Genomic DNA, 16,907 nt, shown 5'->3' on the forward strand with positions numbered 1-16,907 from the left:
AATGAGTGTGAGGAGTACAGACCTCATCTTTATGAGGAAGCACATTTTCCGATAGAGCTAAAAAACGTATCTTCTTTGCTTTCAATGGAAATGGAATTTAAAAAAATCCTCTAGTGTAGATCCTTATAATTTGGTCCAAGAGGCTAAAACTAAATCACAGCCCAAGATGCACCAAGGCCAAATCGGCCCTCCTCTGTCCCCAAACACATAAACGGCTTTTTAGTTCAGTTTGCAGAGGTCTTCTGGGATCTAGCTGAAACATTTGAAAAGAACTCCTGGTTAATCAAAAAAAGAACTTAAGCAGAAATCAAAATGCAAGAAATTAAAGCAACGTCTGGATGCACAGATCTGAAAACTAAATAAACATAGATTTTTTTTTTTTTTATAATTTTGATGCAGATCTTAATCATCTCTCCCAATGATTAATTCCCAGAAAAATCGAAGTTTTAGTCCATATAAAATGAGTCAGTATTTTGAAGTTCTCTCAAAAAGAATGGATCAAGAATATCTGCCTTTCATCAAAGGTTTTTAAATCCCATTCCTATACCTGTGTAAAAAAAAATAAAAGAAAAAAAACTAATGACGTTTCTGGTCAAAAATAAAATAAAAAAATTATAAGAAAGGACATTTACAATTTGGATGCATAGATAATAATGTGAATTATATCTCTGCTTTATGTTTTTGTTGACTTTTTCAGAACATGTTGGTAGAGATACTTTTGCTCTGCTTTAGGTAGAGTACGTGTTTCACACAGTAAGGAAATCACTGGAACATTCTCTTGCTTCTGTCATGATTTTCTTAAGGGATTTGACCCACATGCAGTAAACCAGTCAGAGAAACAAGGGTAAAAGTTCAACAGGTTTATTGAGGAGATGAACGGGGTTGGATTCAGGAAACTCAGGGTACTGGTGAACCGGAACTGGAAGTGGGAAGGGAAGTATCAGAGGTTAGTTCAGGGTCCGTGAGAACTTTCTTCCCAGAATCCCGTCTTGTGTGAGTTAACCAGAGGGGGGAACTCGTTGGAGGGCAGACAGGTTTTCATTTGGTTGGTTCCTGAGGCACTATGGAGTGGACTGTCACTTGGAATCCAGGAGGTCTTGAACGGAACTTGTGGAGGTTAATCCCCTGCTCAGTGTGAGACTCAAACAATCCTTCCAGGGGAAGAAGGCCAAAAACATCCAGCTTGCAGGATGACTTCTTGCCGAAAGGCAAAGACAAAAACACAGAACTCAGAGAAACAAAGACTCAGTTAGACTCAGCTAATCTCAGCTTGGCTAGAGTACCCAAAACTGGCAAACAGTCTGGCGTCGAAATAGTGACAGTCCACCGCTTAGGTAGTCCACAGTGATGAACCAACCAGCTGCAGGTATGCAGGAGGACCAATGAGAACAGGGCGCCACCTGGTGGTGGAGGAAGAGAAAGACACAAAAAACACAACCCACACAAACTGGATTCCTAAAAGCTTCCACTTCTTGTCAAAATATTAATTACATGAAAAGCTGATATATAAATAGAGAACATTTATGGCAGGCCGTTTTGACATTTATTAGCTTGACTGAAATGTTTATTTTAGAAAGGAAGAATGTTATTTTAGATATCTTAAATGTTTATTTTGACTAGGAAGAAATTAATTTGAGACATCTGAAATATATATTCACTCGAGCTAATAAATGTCAAAAGGCCACTTAGTATTTGTAAATATTTCTAGGTATCTGAAAGTTTATTCTTACTAGTATAATTATATGTTTTAACATTTTGAAAAAAAAATTCTGACAAAAATGTAATTCAGGATATCTATATTTACAGTTCCGACTAGTAGGTATGTAGCTTTGACCAGGAACAATCTTATCTTAGAGATAAACAAATGGAAGAAAAGAGAGAACAGCGCTTCTATTGAATGTCAAAATGGCCTGCCTATAACTTTTGCAAGATGACTCCAACTCTTGCTGGGACATTTTCATAATTACGAATGTAGAACCTCCTCTAAACTGCTCATTGATCATGTCGTTGAATATAGTTCAAACCCTCTTGGGCCTGGTCTTTGTCTATTATTTGTTGTCCATTCCATTTCTTCATTGCATCTAGTCCATACTGTTCTTCACTAGTTGTGGTTCATGTTCTTCATTGGTTCTGGTCTGGGCTGCTCAGTGGAACAGTGGGTGCAGCACTTGCAGCAAGAAGATTCTGGGTTCGATCCAAGCCCGGGATCTTTCTACATTGAATTTGCATGTTCTCTCTGTGCATGCATGGTCTCTCTCCAGGTACTCCGGCTTCCTCCAGTCCAAAAACATGACTTTTAGGTGAATTGGCTTCTCTAATATTTCCTTAGGTGTGAGTGTGTGCGTGAATGGTTGTTTGTCTCTGTTTTGCCCTGCGTTGGACTGGCGACCTGTTCAGGGTGGACTCTTCCTCTAACCCCTTGACAGCTGGAGATAGGCTCCAGCACCCCTTGTGACCCCGCTTTGGGTGACAGAAAATGGATGGTTCTGGTCCATGCTTGTTTTTCCATCTGTCCTGGTCCATGCCTGTTCATTAATGTCCTTGGTCCAGATTTATTCTTGCTTTTCAGTGTTTACTCTTTATTTGTCCTGTTCAATGTATATTCTTAACTGGTCCTGGTCCATTTAAATGTTTTATTAGTTCTGGTTTATATCTGTTCCCAGTTAGTTCTGGTCCACATCTATTCTTTATTGTTCCTGATTCATGTCCATTTTTTATTGATCTTGGTCCACCTCTGTTCTTTTTTTCTCCTGTTTGTTCTCTATTCTTCATTGGTGTCATGAGGCGGTGTTTGTTTGGAGGACCCAAACGCAGAGACCAGTAGGCAGAGGTGAATTAAAGTCTGCTTATTTTGGTTCACAGATCCAGAAGCAGGAATCAGAGTCCAACTGAAAATAACAAACGTACCAGAACCAAGGAGACATCAGGGGTAAATCAAAACTAGAAGCCAGGGAGAGACGAGGAACACAGACAGAAGTTAGACGAGATGTTAGACGAGAATCCAGCAAACAGGAACTGAAGAGGGAGGGCTTTTAAAGGGGACAGAGACAAAGAGAGAACTGACGAGGAAATTGAAAACAGGTGCAGGCAGAACAGAGAAACAGAGCAAGGGAGGACACAAGAGGGCAGCAGAGGACAACAAATGGAAAACCAAGAAAAAACAGGAACAAACAGACCAAGACTCTGACAATTGGTCCTCGTTGATTTTTACTTTTCTGAACAGCAGATGACTTAATTCACAGCTATGTTGAGGGTCAGAGGAGAGGACTACAGTTTGTATTACTTAACACCCAGGTGAAGCAAATTGATCTGCAGTCTGTTGGAGATTACAGTTTTAAATACGGTGCTAAAGACCAAGAACACTAGTTGTACCTATTTGCCTAGGGTGAGACAGCGCCATATTTACGACATACCCTTTTCATCTATCTGCTTTATAAACAAATATATTCCTACCAGGCCTTAAATAGGCCATCTATGCTTGACAAAGTGCCCTAAAAACAACATCAACAGCAAAGTAAACAGGTGGGATCATTTGCCAGGAGAAAACAGGAGACTGTGTTTAATAGGAAGAAGTTTACTGCTTTAATCAGAGTTAAAGAAGAGATTAGAATTATTCTAGAAATCAATTAGGCAGTTGAGTTTGATCTTCTCACAGCTGTAGGATACACAGTTGATGTTTTTGTATGTTTGTGAGTTTAATCTCAACATACTTGCACTCTACTTGTACAGAATAGGAAGAGAACCAACATAATAAAGATTGCTAATATTGTTAAGTTTCTCAGTATTAGGTTTTGCCTTAAACAAAACAAAGGATGTGCAGGAATGTGGTACAAAACGTCAAAAGTTTCTTATTTTCAGCATTGCCATATGAATTGTTTCGCCACATTTAGATTGTTTGGGGGGTGGCGGCCTAATTTGCGGTCTAGTGGTCAGCGCATAGAGCTTGGAATCCAGAGTTTCCAAGTTCAAGCCCCATTTGCACAGACTGCAACTCTGGGTCTCTGAGTAAAGACCCTTAACCCCACACTACTCACCTGGTGCCCCACAATGTCAGCCCACTGCTCCCCCGTTGCCCCACAATGTCAGCCCACTGCTCCCCCGTTGCCCCACAATGGCAGCCCACTGCTCCCCAAGGGGATGGGTTAAATGCAGAAAGCGAATGTCGTTACTCCGTACATGTGAGAGTGTAATTATCATTAAAAAAAAGCTAAAAAAAAAAAAGATTCATTACCTCATCGTTTTCACACGGTTGTAATCAGGAAACTTCCAACCGTAATTACGCGTAGTTTAAACAATCTTAAAAAGTACCGCATACGTTCAACTTTAACTTTCCACTTTTCATTTTACAGCATTTTCAGAAAAGGACCTGATTGCTGCTTAACACTCCTGTGTCAGTTATACAAGATAGAATCAATGTTTTCTAATTAGAATATCCACCGATTAGATTTTAAGGACAAGTTGGACTCCTGATGCATATTAAAACAGGAAGCCATTTGTGTTAAGAAAGAAAAAACAACCTTAAACAGAGGGGGGGGGACTCAGATTTCAGCCCTGCGGATTGTTTTTTTTTTTCTACTTTTTTGGAATGAGTATGACCTGGATGACTGAGAATCTTCTCCAGCAGGTTCCTTACTGGTTCAATCCATTAAGACGAGCAAGATTATTTTATGATTTTATGAAAGGAAGCTAGCCAAAAGTAACATTTTGAAAGGAAGGATTTTAAACTCTAAGAAATTAATTGCATAAATAATTTATAGACTGTAAGGCAAGGCAAGGCAAGGCAAATTTATTTGCATAGCACAATTCAGTACAAAGACAATGCAAAGTGCTTTACATGATTAAAATACAGGAAGATAAAACAGAATCAAAGCAAGAAGGAAAAAAATAATAAAATACAATAAAAATGCAGAAACAAAAAAGACAGTTGGACTAAAGAAAATATGTTTTAGTTGAACTGTTTAACTAGAACAGTGGAAGGCAATCCTAAACAAATGTGTTTTTAGTCTGGATTTAAAGGAACTCAGGCTTTCTGCACTTTTACAGTTTTCTGGAAGTTTGTTCCAGATAAGTGGAGCATAGGAACTAAATGCTGCTTCTCCATGTTTAGTTCTGGTTCTATGTCTGCAGAGCAGGCTGGAGCCAGAAGACCTGAGTGGTCTGGAGGGTTGATACACTGATAGCAAGTCTGTGATGTATTTAGGTGCTAAGCCATTCAGAGATTTATAGACTAACAGAAGGATTTTAAAGTCTATTCTCTGAGATACAGGGAGCCAGTGGAAGGACTTTAGAACTGGGGTGATGTGCTCTACTGTCTTAGTCCTAGTGAGGACACGGGCAGCAGCGTTCTGGATCAGCTGCAGCTGTCTGATCCACTTTTTAGGCAGACCTGTAAAAACACCGTTGCAGTAATCAATTCGACTAAAAATAAACGCATGGATTAGTTTTTCCAGATCATTCTGAGACATTAGTCCTTTAATCCTGGAAATGTTCTTCAGGTGATAGAAAGCCGACCTTGTAATTGTCTTTAAATGCTGTAGTCACTGTTGTTGAGCTTTTGCCAAGCTTTGATATGTTGACAATGCCAGTTTCAGCCGATTGGGATTTCTCTTTATAAGCTACAATATGTGACGTTGTGATGCCATTTATTATCTCTATTATAAGCGGAGGTGACATCAGTCTGCTGTGCAGAAGTGCACACAATGCACAACAGGGCTCTAATACCGCTAAAACTAAAATAACAAGTGATTTCAATGCTGATATTTTAGTCAGTAGTTTGCTTCTTATTATAGAAATCAGTGGGCTTAATGTTTCTGGTTAATGTACCTAAAAATACAAGAGTTCCTTATGGAAAGCCTCGACCTTAACTCTTATATTTTTAAAAACAAGTAAATTGTGTTCCTTTATTGTTGCAAGCAAAGAACACATTTTGTAAATGGGAATTTTGTTAAAATAAATGCCGGAAAGAATTTTTGAAAAAAAGGTTTTAATTAAAAAGAGGTTTTGAAAGTATTTTTTCTCAATTAATTTTATTCTTTCAAAATTATAAAAGTTATATTTTCTTTTTTTCAAAGTTTGTTTTCAGCTCGAGTTAAACAAATATTTTTCAAACTGAGCTTTAAAGATCACAATTTTTCTAAACTTCAAGCCTAATACAAGCACTCACTCTTGAAGCGCTTATTGATTAATAGAAATGTGTCTTTTCTCCTCCCTCAAGATGAAAACTAAATCTGTTGGACTGAAATTTGAAGAATTCAAATTTGATAATATGAAAAAAATTTAATTTTAAAATGCTTTTTTTTTATTAAGACATTTTTCAAAGTTTCACCTCTGAATTGATTTTTATTCTTCGTATATCCATTTATAAAATTTGTTCTTTACTTCAACAGTTAAGAAACAAAGTTAACTTTATAAAAACCCTGCCAACATTTTCAAGCCGAAACCTTTCCAGGACAGACAGGTTGGAACAGAGCTAAGAGGCTGCAGTCCGAATGTCTGCTGGACATCCCAGTCTCTCTTGATACCATACAACTTGAATAAACCAAAAAAGGTTGTTTTTTTTGTTTGTGCAAGTAGACAAAAATTATGCTTTGTCAAATCCCCCAGCAACTTTATTTACTTTACTTTTTTTTATTTTTAGGCCCGAGCAGCGAAGGCTGCGAGAGCCTATTGTATCTGTATGGTTTCTTTTTATTATTCTTTTGGCATTTCGAACGCATTTTACGGGGACTTCGCATATTCAAAAACTCAGGAAAACGTGGCAGTAAATTGTCCCCCGCGTGAAATAGCCGGTCTGTAATGGAATCCAAAATGGCCGCCCCCAAATTACGCCACAGTGCCACCTACTGTAACGTGAGTTGGGGGAAACAGTAAGTCACACAGATTTGAAATTTGGCACACCGGTAGATCTCCTCAAATCATGAAAAAAGGTCTCTTGAAGGTATGCCCTAAAACCCATAGGAAGTCGGCCATTTTGGGTCAAAGTGCAATTTTTGGCCATTTTTCATTTTTTATTGTCATTACACTGTCAAAAGTACAGCATAACGAAATTGACTCTCTGCATTTAACCCATTTCCTGGGGGAGCAGTGGGCTGCCATTGTGGGGTGCCCAGGGAGCATTGTGGGGGTTAAGGGTCTTGCTCAGGGACCCAGACTGGGAGTCTGTTGGAGTTGGGCTTGAAATCAGAACCTCTGGATTCTAAGCGCAATGCCCTAACCACTAGGCCGCCACTCCCCTGTGAGCAATCACCCAACATGGGGCTCGAACCCACGAGTGGCCACTATGGAGCCACTAGTATTTAATCTGGAGTTTAATCTGTGGTTCTTAATTCACAGCCTCCTTCATGGTATGAAGGGGAGGACTGTTGTTTAAGAAAATCTTTCTGACTAGGGAAAGATATATTAAGATAACAGTGAGAAAGTTCTTTATGCAGGGGGTGGGTTGGTTCCCCTGGGGGGAGTGAGTGTAGATGTTGTAAGGTATAAATGTATGTGCTGAGGATCCCTCACTAAGAGCACTATCTCTCCGTCTGAGTACATTAAATACCAGGGCCGTCACTAGGTTTGAGAGACATGGGTGGCTTAGCCCCTAGGTAAGATATTGCGCGCGCAAAGCGCGCGCCGAAATTTTTTCAGTGCACTTTCTAAGGCGCTGTCTATAAATTCATTATTTTAAGAGCAACATACCTGGGAAACACTTCCCTCACTAATGCTACTTCACCAACTAAACTACACCAGTTAAAATGTGCTAAATTACAAAGAGTAAATGGTAGGTGCCATGCATTACTGCATAAATGGAAGAAGGCAAGTGGTTCGCCACTCATCATAATGGAAACCTTCTACAGAAGACAGTTGTCTAACCAACAGACTCCCAACATCTTCATAAACCCTTAACCTGGCCATTCATCTTTCCCCATCTCCCCTGCACCCACAACCTGTCAGGAACCCCTGTCTGCTTTGCAATAACCCTGTTTCTGTGTGTGTGCTTGGTGTGTGTGTGTGACCTGGACTTTGGCATGTCTTTCTCTACACCTGGCACAGAGAGAAACACATATATGTGAGGAACTTAACAATAAATGCAGCATTATCTTTGATAGATTTCTGCTTAATCTAAAGTTTAACCACAAAATACAAGTTGCATAAATGGACAGTAGGCAATAGGCAATAGCATCATTGCAAAGAAGGATATCCTTGAGACTTTTTCACATCAGTCTGACAAAGTTTTAATGCAAATAAAGGAAGTATTTTTAAGTACAATGTATTAATGAAAACACAAAATCAACAGTATATGAAACGTACAACTTAGAACTATAGTCAACCCAAGGAAGCACTACCATATCACACAGTGTCGCCCTATCAGACTGGTGGCACATAGATATGGGAGAATTATCCTGCCATAATGCAAGAGCACATAACTTCAATTAGAGAAAAGAATTTCATCTTCTTGCACTCAAAACTTATAATGCTCACACTCAAAACATGCGCTCTCTCTCAAATATTTTCTCTTCTCTCAAAAATCTTTGTTTCTTCTCTCAGATTTAAACAGATATTTTCTATATTATCACAGATATTTTTTCCTCTCGCTTGCCTCCATCTCCGCTCTGCACGGGTCTCAGTTACGCTCTGCTTGCGGATTTGTTTTGCTCTCTCAGACTGCAGTTGGATCGTTGCCTAGCAACCTTTCCAGCCAATAGAACGACAGCCTCGGAAAAGGTGCGCTTGTTTAACCCTACGGAGTGTGCCTGTGCTACTACGCCACTTATAAAGCGTCAGCTGAAACTGCTATTTACAGTAGTTTTGTGGCTGATTGTTGTTTAGAAATAGAAAACCTGGTTTCATTTCTTAGTTTTGCCCTGGATTTTGTAGCGTTTGTGGACGCTACGTCGCTACTTGATCAAAACAATAAGGTCGCTACAGGAAAGTTACTTGATAAATAAAGCAGCGACGCTACGGTCAAGCTACTTGAAAATGTAGTTAAACTAATAGCTTCGCTACATGTAGCGGCGCTACTGCCCATCACTGCTCCTGTGACAAAACTATTATAATGATGCTAGTAGGCTACAACAACATCGTGTTTTCCCACACCACTGACTTTGTTCACCATGGTAACGTAATTCCTACTGAATCAGACAAGCTATTAGGCCTATATTGTCTCTTTCCTCACTCCAGGTAAAGTGAAGAAAATGTAAACCGCTGACATCAAATGGCAAACTCACCGTATGTATCTGCACGCAACCATAACTTTCCTAATCAAGCTCGATGACTGTGTGGAGATTCAAAGGGCGCGCTGTTGCTGCACTGCACAGCTGCTATGGTCCAGTTGATGGCCGTGTACCACGTGACGCGGAGCCAATGAAGGAAATGAATATCCTAACGATATTAATAATTGTATAAATAATTGTGTTTGTAAATAAACTAACAGGAACTTATCTTCAGATTAACTTGCCTTCTTGGTGGCTCGTTTTCAGTGCTTTACTGCAATTGTTTGGGGTTATATGGAAAAAAAATCAATAAATAAAAAAATAACAATAAAAATCGCAAAATAATTATGGGGTGGCTAATACCAACGAAGGGATGACTTCAGCCACCCTAAAATAGGTCTAGCCACGTCCCTGTTAAATACATTTGCACATTTTTTCTTGCAAGAAATGCCTCTGTCTCAGCTTCCTAACTTCACACTTATCACTAAGTAAACAGAGGTAAGAAAAATATCTTCAAACTCATTTGATAAATCATTTACATGTGACCAGAGGCGTAGCCAGAAATTATTTATAAGGGTGGCCAGACAATAACCAATGTACATTCAGGGAGGGCCGAAAGCGGATCGGCACCAGAACCTCAGGGTCAATCTACTCTGTTCCAACAGGAAAATTAACTAGAAAAACCATCCATATTTTCTAAATAAAGGCAAACTATCCAACAGCCTTTGCTAACAAATAGGTGCATATATTTATTAAACATCTGTAATTTCAAGATAAAAGGTATAGCGGATAAAACTCTTTCAGGTTTTAGTTCTGGGGCTTAAATATTTTTCCATTGTCATTACTTACCTTCTTTTATCAGTAAATATTCTGCATGAAATTGATATTTACAAGCACTAATATCTAAATAAATTGATCATTTGATATTACTGAAACTGTTATTTATTTATGATTTCACTAAACATTCCCCTTGAGAGTATTACTGCTGCCACCATCTGTATTAGAGGGGGAAAAATGGTAGGGGGGGCCAATGATTGGCTAAGGGTGGCCATGGCCACCCCTGGCCCCCCATCTAGCTCCGCCCCTGCATGTGACAGATAAGGAACTGTGACTCATTGAGCTATGGATGCATTTGGTGTGTTTGTGATAAATAGGGAGGTATTCCACAGTACGACTTATAGGGATCTAAGAGCATCAATAGATTTTTCTTGATTGTAACTAAGTGGAGTTCAGAGCTTTGAGCTTCTGACCCATAAATCAAAGTCCAGTCATGAGCAAAGCTATAGATCTAACAAACAATAGTAGCCATTCAAAATTGCCCCAATTTCCTTGATGGGTCCTTGGCTGGTCCCCAACAATTCTTTTTTAAACATCAATGTTTGCACTAAAATATTTGTTCTGTCATGATTTGTGGACATTAAGATATAAAGAGAAGCACCATCTAGACTTAGACTTAGACTTAGACTTCTTTATTTGTCATTTTGTATGCACAGGGTGCATACAGAACGAAATTGCGTTACATACAGCTTATGAACGTTGCATTGATATTTCAAATGGCTCAAGTTATAGAAAAATACAAAAAGTGCAGCAGTGGTCAAAGTGTGAACAGTGCAGAGGATAAGAGACAGTGTGCAAGTTGCAGTGGATTCAGTGCAAATAGGCATTTGTGCAAAAAATGCGTTATTGAAAATAGAATGAGATGAACAATTAAAGGGCTAAAAGTTAAAAGTTCAGCAGCATTTGATGCCCGATAATGTGCAATAGGTGCAGAGTTCGGTTTGTGGATCAAAGGTTCAACAGTCTGATGGCAGTGGGGAAGAAGCTGTTGCACAACCTGGTGGATCTGCAGCGGATGCTGCGGAACCTCTTTCCAGAGGGCAGCAGGGAGAACAGTCCATGGTGGGGGTGTTAGGGGTCTTTGATGATATTACGGGCTCGGGACACACAGCGCTGTGATGAAATGTCCTTAATGGAGGGAAGAGGAGCCCCAATGATTCCTTCTGCTGTCCTCACCACCCTCCTCACATTCTTCCAGTCAGAGGCTCTGCAGCCTCCACACCACAGAGAGAGACAGCTGGTCAGAATGCTCTCTATGGTGCTTCTGTAGAAGGTTGTGAGGATGGGCGGGGGCAGGCGGGCTCTCCTCATCCTCCGCAGAAAGTACAAGCGCTTCTGTGCCCTCTTCACTAGAGATGAAGTGTTTACATCTACTGGTCAGACCCTGTAATTCTGTGAAAGGGTGGAATCAGAGTAAAGAAAAAGGCATGCCCAGTGGCACATACTGAAGGAAAACCATCATGATGGAGCCGGTTATGTGAGCTAATGCTAACTCAACGGTCAGTTTATTACTTTCATTTTTCTGTAGTTGAGTTAGCGTTAGCTTGCATGAGTTGCTGGTTTTCCTTCAGTATGAGCGCCACAAGCGTCACGTCACGCGACTAAGAAACCGTAACGGGATTGGCTGGGTGTTGGGCGCCACAATCCATTGCTAATGTCTGTGACCTGAAGCAGAGATGGGGACTCGAGTTTGCAACTCGTACTCGAGTCGCATATTTAATGACTTCAGACGTGATTTAGACTCGTGATTTCCGACTTGTGAACAATATTTTATTTGTTTTATTTGTTTGTAAATGTTTTTTGTTTTACTGACTTGACTGATCGCCGCTCGCCTTACACGCACACAGAAGAGGTAAAAAAAAAAAAAAAAAAAACGGCAGAGGGGCTGTCAAACTGTCATGTAGCACTGACGCAACGCTACGTGACATATATGCCCGTGCGCATGCATGCGTGCAACCCATACAGATATGGAAGCGATGATTAGCCCCCTGTTTCGGTCCCACCGTTCATAATAAAAACTTTACATAAGGCGGGAATAAAAGAGCAGCAAACTGCAGCTTCTTTAGAAAAAAATACACAATGCTTGGTCCACCACATCTAATTTTATCAGCCACAGTGCAGTGCAGGTGTACAGCCAGGGACATCACACACATAAGGCAATAATTCAGGTCAGGACCTTATTATTTCATAGCCTGACGTAGTCCTACTCAATTCTAGTCAGAATATGAGTCTGATGCTGCTCCATAGAGCTGTGATTATGGTGCGTGTTTCGAACGAACCAGGAAAAAAAAATGCCTCTGCACTCAATTGGATAGATCTACAACCAATAAGAGCAACGGAGTGCGTGACGTATGTTAAGCGAGGCTTAGTTGTTGTCGACAAAAATCAAAGCGTGCAGTTGCACGCCTATAATAAGAAGATGAGCCTTGATCGCGTTTCTCTGTTCCTCTTTTAAAATTAATTTGCTGTCGATATCTTCTAGAACAGACCTAATAGCAGAATCTACTCACCCAAACTGTCCAGCGGCAGCCATTATTGTTGTCACCCAAGCGCGCTTTGGTCACGTGGTTGATTACGTTACTCTTGATCATCTGTCCATCATCGTATAAAGCCCGCCCTGACAATTTGATTGGATCGCCTGACAGTGGGCGATAATACTCGCGCTACTATGGAGCAGAGCCAGACCGAACTTCCCCGAACTCAAACCTTGTGGGCGGGACTAAGTTCGGACTGGCACCCAGGCTAATTATTTCATGCAACCTCCCCTTGTCTTTGATCGACAAGCCCAGCTTTAAAAGCTTCATGGCAGTGGTAGAGGAGAAATATGTTGTGAATAATGTTGTGAATTGGCGCTAAATAAAAAAACTGAATTGAATTGAAAATACTGCCCACCAAGTCGGGCATTAAGTTACAAAAAGTTATTGCCACAATGTTTCTTTTATAAAAGTATTGTTATTGTCCTGCTATTGGTTTAGGGTTTTTTTTTTTTTTTTTTTTTTTTTTTTACAGTGTCCTGTCTGGCAATGTGGCAATAAGAATAATTGTCCTGATGCCAAAAAAAGCCCAACAGATTTTACGTTCACAAGTGTAGCATTATGGCAATTGCCATATTGCTCCACTTGTTTCATGCATATAAATTGCTTTATTATAATTATGCAGGGAGTTTTACAGTTTATATGGACACTGCAATGTAAATATAGCAGAAAACAGAAGAAGAAAAGCAAAAAAGAAAGAGAAAAGATGAAAGAAAGAAGAGAAAGGAGACAATGACAAAACATTTTCAGTCTGCTTCATCACCTGTAACGAGATGAAAAAGAACAGCACAACCGAAAGACATGGTACGAGATATACAATAAAGCAACACCTTGAAACTATCGTTAAAGTAATATTATTAAGTCTGACATGTACTCTGTGTTACCTGAAGATATGAATGTGGGGTTTCTGTTTGGAAGTGAATCTCTAAGTACCTGGACCCAAGCACCTGTAATTGTTTGTGAGGGTGAACTTGTGCATGTAAAGTTTATCCATAGAAAAAATGCTCAATAGCGGTTGTGGAGAGCCGGAGAAGCACACCCCCCAGAGCACTGAGTCCAGCGCCGGGAGACCCAAAGCCCCAGGCGCCCAAAGGGACCCCAAGAGCGAAGGCACCAAGAAGGGGCCAGATCCCCACCAAGGGAGGAGGAGAGACAGCCCCCAAGAAGCCCCCCAGCCACCGCCATGCCGGCGCCCCGGGGAGCCGCGGAGGCGAGTCCGCGGGCTCCGCCGGCAGCCGGCCACCCTGAAGTAGGGTCGGGCAAAGAACACCGGCCCCCCCACGGCACCGACCGAAACGCCCCGGCGACCGGCCGCAACACCCAACGCGACCGCACCACCCCCGAAAAACACTCAGGCGGCCGTGCCCACTGCCGGTGCCCACATGCATCCACCGCGAACAGGCCGTGAGCACCGCGGAACCCCCCCAAAATGCCCCCCAGACCAAAAGCGCGGCCCCGCCCCACCAAGACAGACGCCAACAGCGTGCAACGCAACACACCGTGCACAGAACTGACCCAAGAGCAGAAAAGCCACCCGGCGCCTGACCGCCAGAAGAGCAGACCGTAGCCGGCGCCCCCCCCTCCCCCCCCCCCCCACCCCCACCCGCAGCCCGCGGGCAGCACAGAGCCACAGCGGAGCTAACCACGCCTCTCCCCCACCGGACCAAGCCAGAGCAGCACAGCCGCGCCCGCCGCCCCCCCGTGCCGCCCGCACAAGCCCCCAACACGCCGCTGAAGCACCTCCGCCGCGCCGGCCGGAGCCACTCCAACCCCCACCCACCCCGCAGCCACACCCGCCGCGATCAGCGGGACCAAAGCAGCTCCACCATGCCTCCAAGCGGGAAAACCCACCCGAAGACCCAATCAGCGCAGCCAGCCCATCCACACCAGCCCCCCAACACCAACCCCGCCGGAGCCGCCCAGACTCGCACACACCAGCGGCGCACCGCCAGCAGGACCCCCACCCAACGGGGCCGCCCCCCGAGAGAACAGACATGCCAATTCCCCCCCGGAAAAAGAACGCCAAGCAGAAAAGCCCCCCCAATGCGACAGTAGACACCAGACAACGACCTGCCCGCAACCCCCACCAGGAGAAAAAAAAAAATATTTCATTTTCACGCAGACATTTACTGCTAAAACTAGAAAAAGTTGTAACCACAAATTTCAGGTAAATACTGTAAGAAAATAGGTTTTTCTTGAAAGAAAAAAAACTAAAGATGCAAAATTTAACTGGAAAAAAATATTGCGTGTGTGCTTTTTTTATTTGTATTTTTCATTTAGCACAGTTCAAGATATTGATAATTCCATAGATATAATCGCGACCTTTAAGCTATACCGTCTCAGTGACGGAGATGAAAACACAAGGAGAAACAAGCAAGCACGCAAATTATTGCACTTTTTTTAATTAACCAAGTGATTAGAAATTTTTGTGCGATTAATTGATTATTGCGACAGGCCTTCTCAAGACTTGAGACTTGACTTGGACTTGCAAAAAATGACTTGTGAACATGTCTGACCTGAAGTAACCCTTCCCTTTTTACACTGAATTTGCTTGGAGTTGCATGGAAATGGGCTACCATTCAGTAACCTTTTTTATCTTTAAGCACCTTAACATAATTTTTATTGTTTAGTTTAATTTCTGTAGTGGATATCAAAACCTCTTTTCTGTTGATTAAAGACCTCGAGTTACAGTAGGTCATGACCTTTATTCTCTTTAAGCTGCGCGCAAGAAAATCAATGTAGCGCATAAAATAAAATCCGATAAACTGTAAATCAATTAGACCAATATGTTTTTATTCTTTATCTTTTGAAACTTTTGAAGTATTACCAGTCTGCTCTGGGGGCTTGTCTGTTTGCTCAGACACATGAGAAGTCTGAATGAGCTTAGCTAAAAAAGAAATGTTCAGTTCAATATCTCTGTAGAGCAACTTGAGGCCTCGCTGAGGTTTTCTGAGCCCTGAAGGACGGAAACCGGTGAGAAGACGGCGAGCAGCTGGGACTAAAAAATCCTTGAACCACTGGCAGGTGGATTAATTGGTTTACTTTATGTTATTTCACTGGGGATTTCTCAAAACAATTTTCAAATGTCTTGAGAACATTTCTCTGAACTGAGGGGCAAAGCAATCTAGTTGATGGCTAAAAATACATTTGGTTATATAGACCACCGAAGCACAGAGTAATGCAGAGCTGCTCTGACTCTCATCACACTGCTGATAATGCCTGGTAGTTTTTTTTATTCCTTCTTATAATTTGTCGCTTTCACTGTTATTATAAAAGCAATATTATGATCATTAGCCTACTGCAGAGGGGCCCCTTTATACCAGGGCTGTTAAACTGATTTATCATCTGGCATTTTACCAACATTGAAAGGAGGCTTGAGGAGCAAAGGTTCTCATTTACAAGATATACCCCCCTCATACACATGTGCACACATAAACAGCACCGGAGCTCTAGCATCCAGCTAGTCTATTTATCACAGGCGCTTGCTCATGCTGGTGGCCCTGTGCTTTTGGCTCCAGCCGCTACATAAAAACTCTCCCTATTTATGTGATATTATGATTAATATGTGCTTTCGGTTGCGAGGAGCAGCGTCCTGATAGCACTCAAACCTGCTGTTTGAGCACCATCTTAAGTGTTCTTTCTGTGTAGGATCACATTATCCACTTACACTAATAGGAGCTGTCTATAGTTGTGTGAGTTGTGGTGGACCCCAACGTCTGTGTGGTTTCACGTTTTTGTTTTCTTTGTGAGCATACTTTAGGTACATTTTTACTTCTTGCTAATTTAAATGGAGACTTATTCAGTCATTTAAGATATTATTGAAATACTTACACACAGACGAATGTTTTGGCTTAGAAACATGCAAATTGAACCTCACTTGCATGTTTTCTAAGCCAAAACAAGGCTGTGCTTTGTTCCACTCCATACATAATCTTAAAGGAATAGTACACCCAAAACATTCATTTTCTACTCACCCCCATGCTGAACAACACTCTGGAGTACTTTTTTGATATCTCAAATTCATCTGGAGATCTGGGAGGCTTCTTGCTGTCTGCTGACATTCAAATAATGGAGGTCTATGGCGCCCGAGGCAGAAAGGTCCATAAAAGTCCACAAAAAACGTGTCAATATTCCTCCATACTGCTCGTCCAATGTATTCCAAGTGTCCTGAGTGGGTAGCGTCCAGAATTTACTCGAAACGAAGTCATTTAGAATATTTTTAGAGCATAAACAGTAGTGTATAGGATTTCCTAAAAGCGCGTTCACGAGTCTACGGAAAACGCGGCAGACCAAACCAGACGAAAGTGCGCATTCAGCTCGGCAAAGAACTCATGCTCTT

At 41.6% G+C, this 16,907-nt stretch overlaps 1 protein-coding gene across 4 annotated transcripts in view; it reads left to right on the forward strand.

The window, feature by feature from the left end:
* LOC119774002 (small conductance calcium-activated potassium channel protein 2-like) overlaps positions 1 to 16,907 on the forward strand; it is a 173,663-nt gene that overhangs the window by 74,598 nt on the left and 82,158 nt on the right. The gene's annotated exons all lie outside the window — the stretch shown is intronic.

This window comes from Cyprinodon tularosa, unplaced genomic scaffold (genome assembly GCF_016077235.1).
Source record: "Cyprinodon tularosa strain WSP-4 unplaced genomic scaffold, ASM1607723v1 ctg797, whole genome shotgun sequence".
Taxonomy (NCBI): domain Eukaryota; kingdom Metazoa; phylum Chordata; class Actinopteri; order Cyprinodontiformes; family Cyprinodontidae; genus Cyprinodon; species Cyprinodon tularosa.